This window comes from Etheostoma spectabile, chromosome 5 (assembly GCF_008692095.1).
Source record: "Etheostoma spectabile isolate EspeVRDwgs_2016 chromosome 5, UIUC_Espe_1.0, whole genome shotgun sequence".
NCBI lineage: Eukaryota > Metazoa > Chordata > Actinopteri > Perciformes > Percidae > Etheostoma > Etheostoma spectabile.
The window spans coordinates 5,709,716-5,715,490 of NC_045737.1; the positions used below are offsets into that span (position 1 = coordinate 5,709,716).

General features: G+C 45.1%; 1 protein-coding gene across 4 annotated transcripts in view; it reads right to left on the reverse strand.

Annotated features, from left to right (window-relative positions):
* Positions 1 to 4,517: 4,517 nt before the first annotated feature.
* Positions 4,518 to 5,775, reverse strand: part of agtpbp1 (ATP/GTP binding carboxypeptidase 1) — a 31,580-nt gene continuing 30,322 nt past the window's right edge. For all 4 annotated transcript variants that reach the window (XM_032515072.1, XM_032515071.1, XM_032515073.1 and 1 more), the window contains one exon: positions 4,518 to 5,775. This exon is cut by the window's right edge. The gene's annotated coding sequence lies outside the window, so the exon portion shown is untranslated.

Genomic DNA, 5,775 nt, shown 5'->3' on the forward strand with positions numbered 1-5,775 from the left:
CCAAGGTGTCACACAAGACACATCTCATCTCATGATGGGTTAAAGCAAAGAGCTGTGTCAAGACATTCACAACCTAATTGTTGCAAAACCCAATGATTGCATTGGTTATAGGTGCATTTCTAAGCTTCTGAATGTTCCAGAGAGCACTGTTGGGGCCATAATATGGAAGTAGAAAGACAATCATTTCACCATACTGCAAGGTACTCCTTGCGAGACTTCTGACAAAGGAGTGAAAAGAATAATCAGAAGAGTTTTTCAAGAGCCAAGGACCACTTGTGGAGAGCTTCAAAACGACCTGCAATTAGCAGGTACTGTTGTCTCAAAGAAAACAGTAAGTAATGCACTCCACTTCCTGGCCTGTATGCACACTCACCCCCCGCCATGACCTGTATGCACACTCACCCCCCGCCATGACCTGTATGCACACTCACCCACCGCCATGACCTGTATGCACGCTCACCACCGCCGATCGGTTATTGCGACGCTCGCACCGCAGCTCTCCATTACGTTTTATTGTACATGCTTGTGCAGTCAGTGTCGCTCCATTGTCCTTATATGCACTCCCACCTCCATTCTGTACTCACTCCCATTCCGCCATGTTCCTTTATTTCCGCTAACCAACCTCCAGACCTGATGCACGCGTGTTCAACACCTCCTATTACCTTATCACTGCCCACCTCGCCACTTACCTGTAGTGGCATACGCTCACCGTACCCTCCATTTCCCTGTATGTCCGTACACTCACCCACCTCCACCATTAGTCTCTTGTTGCCGAGCTAACGTGCCACCACGCCATTTCCTATATTCACTCTCAATCCACCTCACGTCAATCAGAATGAACACTCTTATTGCGACGAATCAGATCGTCAGTTGCCTATTATACATGATACGCTTTTATACACGTCTGAGAACCCGCACTAGTTAATCCTTCTTTTAGTAGCACGCCTCTACGTAAACCCCCAACGCGACACTAAATTGGATTCAACTAGCTATGGGAACACTGACACCCCAGTCCCTCAGTGGCCACCACTGTAAGGTTGCACTCTTCATCGACACAGGAGCGTAGCATCACCATGTGCATTTCACTCTTGACGGCCCTAGCCTATTTGTTGCGACCCCATTTATGGGTGATAGACCAGCATAAGGCTTGCACCCACCGCCCACCATAGAGCGACACTTAGTTTATAGGTGACCACTGTCAATTGTCTAGACTGACCCAACACCGTAAACAACTACCAAATTTGAAGTGTCTAGTTCTTGCTACTACGCTATCCACCTTCACTCTGCTCAATGTTGGCCATTTTGGCCCATTGGTCGAACCTGATCCGCTTACCTCCGCACTCCACGTGCTATTCTCCATGCCTCTTGCAGATCGTTTTACCTGGATACTTTGTGGCTCATCCGAGTACCGACTCTAGACAATTCTGTGTATCTCGGACTTTCCATACCCTGCCTCTCAGAGTCGTATCTAAGATTGCCTCCACGAAGGAGCCGTAGGAGCGGCAGTTAGTGTTTCACATACCCAATTAGTGTGGCAATCTTGCACCAGCGCCGAATCTTGTCAGCATTCTTTGGATTAAACTGTATGCACGCACACCCCACAACCGCCTTGAACTGTATGCAGAGGACAACGCTCTAACCCCCCCAGCCTTGACCTGGATATGCAGACGAACTCACGCACCGACAGCCATCTGGTGGAATGACCTGTATTGCGACGCAACCAACCGCTGATGACACCCCCGCCGCATGAGCCTGTATGCACGCTCACACCCCCGAACCGCCATGACCTGTATGCACGCTCACCCCCCGGCCCACATGACCTGGTATGCACGCTCACCACGCACTGCCCACCGCGCTTGACCTGTATGCTCGCTCACCCCGCCATGACCTGTATGACACGTCACCCAGCCCCGCAACAATGAGACCACCGCTCACGCCATGACCTGTATGCACGCTCACCCACCGCGCCATGACTGTATGACGCACACCCCAGCCCACCCGCCATGGCTGTATAGACTGCTCACCCCCCGCCATGGCCTGTATAAACGTTCACCCCCCCCGCCATGACCTGTATGCACGCTCACAACCACGCCATGACCTGTATGCACGCTCACCCACCGCACTGACCTGTATCACGCCCCCCCACCGATGGCCTATATGCACCTCACCCCCGCCAGATGACCGTATGCCACGCTCACCACCGCCATGACCGTATGCACGCTACACCCACGCCATGACTGTATGCACGCCCACCCTCCGCCACCATGACCTGTATGACACACGCCGACACGCACCACGCCATATCTGTATGCACGCGTACCCCCGCCATGGCCTGTATGCACGCTCACCCCCCGCCATGGCCGTTTAAATCGACCACCCCCCGCCATGAGACTGTTGCACCACTCACACCGCCCTGACCGTATGCAACCTCACCCACCGCCTATGACCTGTATGCACGCTCACCCACCGCCATGACCTGTATGCACGCTCACCCACCGCCGCCATGACCTGTATGCACACTCACCCACCACCATGACCTGTATGCACGCTCACCCACCGCCGCCATGAGCTGTATGCCCGCTCACCACACAAGACTCCATTGCTGGAAAAAAAAAGTATGTTGAAGCTTGTTTGAAGTTTGCTGCACAACATTTGGAAAAGCCAGTGAAATACTGGGAGAATATAGTGTGGTCAGATGAGTTGGGATGCCATAATACACACCATGTTTGGAGGAGAAATGGCACTGCACATCCCCCTAAATCACAACTGAGGTTTGAAAGTGGGAACATCATGGTGTGGGGCTGCTTTTCAGCAAATAGTACTGGCAAACATCACATAATTAAAGGAAGGATGAATGGGCAAATTTACAGAGACATTCTTGACAAAAATCTGCTGCCATCTACCAGGATGATGAATATGAAACGAGGGTGGACATTTCAGCAAGACAATGATCCCAAACACACAGCCAAGGAAACTCTCAATTGGTTTCATAGAAAGAAAATAAAGCTGGTATAACGGCCCAGCCAATCATCTGACTTAAATCCTTTTGAAAATCTATGGAAAGAACTGAAGCTCAAGATTCATAGAAGAGGCCACAGAAAGATTTGAAGACGGTTTGTTTGTGTGGAAGAATGAGCAAAAAAAAAGAAATCACACCAGAGCAATGCTTGCAACTGGTTTTCCATAAAGAAGGCGTCTGGAAGCTGTCATTACCAACAAAGGCTTTTGTAAAAAGTATTAAATAAATATCAGGAAGCGTGTTCAATACTTTTCTCCTGTGTCATTTCACAGTATTACACATAACTTCATTTCTGAACTTTTGCTTTATTTGAAAGTTATAGAAAAATTATGACGTGTTCAATACTTAATTTACCCGCTGTATAGATCAATAGATTACAAATGAATTAGTGACTGTACATTAGACTAGACAGCATTAAAAGGACAGATTCACATTTTTTTCAAGCTGTTCTCAAACAACACTCATATGCCCATATGTACAGTACATTGAAAGTTACTGGTCATTGTAATTATTCCACCTGTCTACACTGGCTGTAAATAAATTATGAAGTAATTTAAATTTCCGCAGCACCTAACACAAGGCTTCATCTGTCTGAGTAAGCTAAACGCAGTGACTACCTTCCGTGGTTAGCGTTTTGTGTCACATTTGTCTTTGTTTCCAGAGAAATTATTTCCACTGCCGACGGTGGTGGAGGTAACACTGCTGAAGCCTCATTAGTTTTTAAATTACTTTTTTTGCCCAGAATGCTGAATGTGGATTTTGTCCCCTTTCATTAACACTAAAATGGCTTTAAGAAAAGCTCTTTTCAGTACGGACAGGAGGAACACTTACACCGACCAGCAGTGCTTTGGATGTACATATGGACACTAATGCAAAAACCATAAACTCAATAAACTCAGCATCACATTGGTTATACTATATCTAGTCTCTAAACATAACCATATACCCTGCACACCTACACTAAAAATATTTCTAAATTATGCTCTTTTTTTTTTTTACAGCAAATTGATCCCAGTTGGTATGCACACAAGTTTCTCACCAGGTTACCATAGAGAAAAAGGCGCAATGCTAGACAACCGTACAAGGGAGTGGACGTGGTATTGAAAACGTGGGACTGTTTAAACAAAATCCAGTTTTATCAAATTATTTAAACACTGGGGCGACCTGTAGCTCACCCAGTACAGCGTGTGCCTCCATGTAGGCGGAGGCCTTTGCAGCAGCCCGGGTTCTAATCCGACCCTTTGCTGCGTTTCATCTCCCATCTCTCTCCCACCTTTCCTGAAAAAAATATATCTCTAAACCACTGTCAGAGGGTGAAACAATGAAAATAACAGCGAGATTGTAAGAGAAACATTATTCCCTGTTACGTTTGTTTAGTTTTGTGTGCCAAACACAGCTCTTTCTCCCTTTAAAGCCAATACAGTCGCCTTACCAAGTTTGAGAGAAAGGTCCTCATGAGGACAAAGGTTCAGTGACTTTAAGAACAATAAACAGACAGTTTACCACATTAACATTTTATTTCCCATGTCTTCACGCTTCAATTTTCTGTTACAATCCCAACTTAAAATTTGTCGCCATCACTGCTTATTTATCTTAAAACAAACATAAAACAAAAGTAGCCTGCTATTGACAAACATAAACATAACAGCACACACAATTCTCATGACATTATTTCACATCATTTATCCTTAAAACACACACGCCCAGAACAACGATGGGTTTATAAGTTGTTAGAAATCAAGGGAATGAAAGAGGTTAAAGAGAAGGAGAGAGAGCGTAAATTATGTGGGGAGTAAAGGAGAGTGAGAGGGGATAATCAAGTTGAAAGAAAAAACACACTAAGGGCATTAGCTGAGCTGAATAATGGAATAAGTTAAAACACCCACACCCACTCCAGAAAACAATACTTAATAAATTAAAAAATAAAAACAGAAAATAGCCATGCGCTAGCTTTACAAATGCAACACAAATGTACCTTATCTCTTTTAACAAAAAAAAAGTCTTAATCAAACTACTTCATACTCTCATTACAAAGCACCATCTGATTTTAAGGGTCTCCTCAGCAAATCCACAAAATGTACACATAGATTGGAGGAACACATAAAAAGGAAACTATATTCCAGTCTTAACATACACAGCATCACAGCAATGTTACCGCCAGCTTTGGGCTGGGCTCTGAGAACTTTCAACTAATGAGGTGACTAAAGTTGGTTGTAAAGTGATATTCCATTCAGTTGGTTTCTCTTTATTTTGTGTATAGTGCTTATCCAAAGTGCAAAAGGGTTTTCTGCTCGCTGCAGCTCATGCGTTGTGTTTGTTATCGCTTTGTCTAACGTTGTAATACTGTCTAGAATTAAAACAATGAAAACACAGCACAGTTACATTCCATCTTCATGTTTCTAATGCTGTACGTGACTGAGAAACTCCAAACCAGACCTGTGTTAGTTTGTGGCGTGTGTTTATATCGGCATTTCATTTATGTTTTTTGTCTGGATAAAGTCGTGAACATTCTACATTTGCGATCTCAATAGTTTCAGGTTTGGATAAAGCAAGGCAAACAGCACATGGATAATCAGACCACGTGCACTGCCGAAGAGGGAGGGGTTAAAGAGAGGAAGTGAGGTCACAACTCAAGTGTAGTTACATCTGAGTGGGTTTTTCTCCATAAGACACTCGGGATGACGGACGTTAACTTGGAGCTAAGCTATGATCGAGCTGTTTGGTCATCCCTGGATCCTATTTAGACACCATTACCT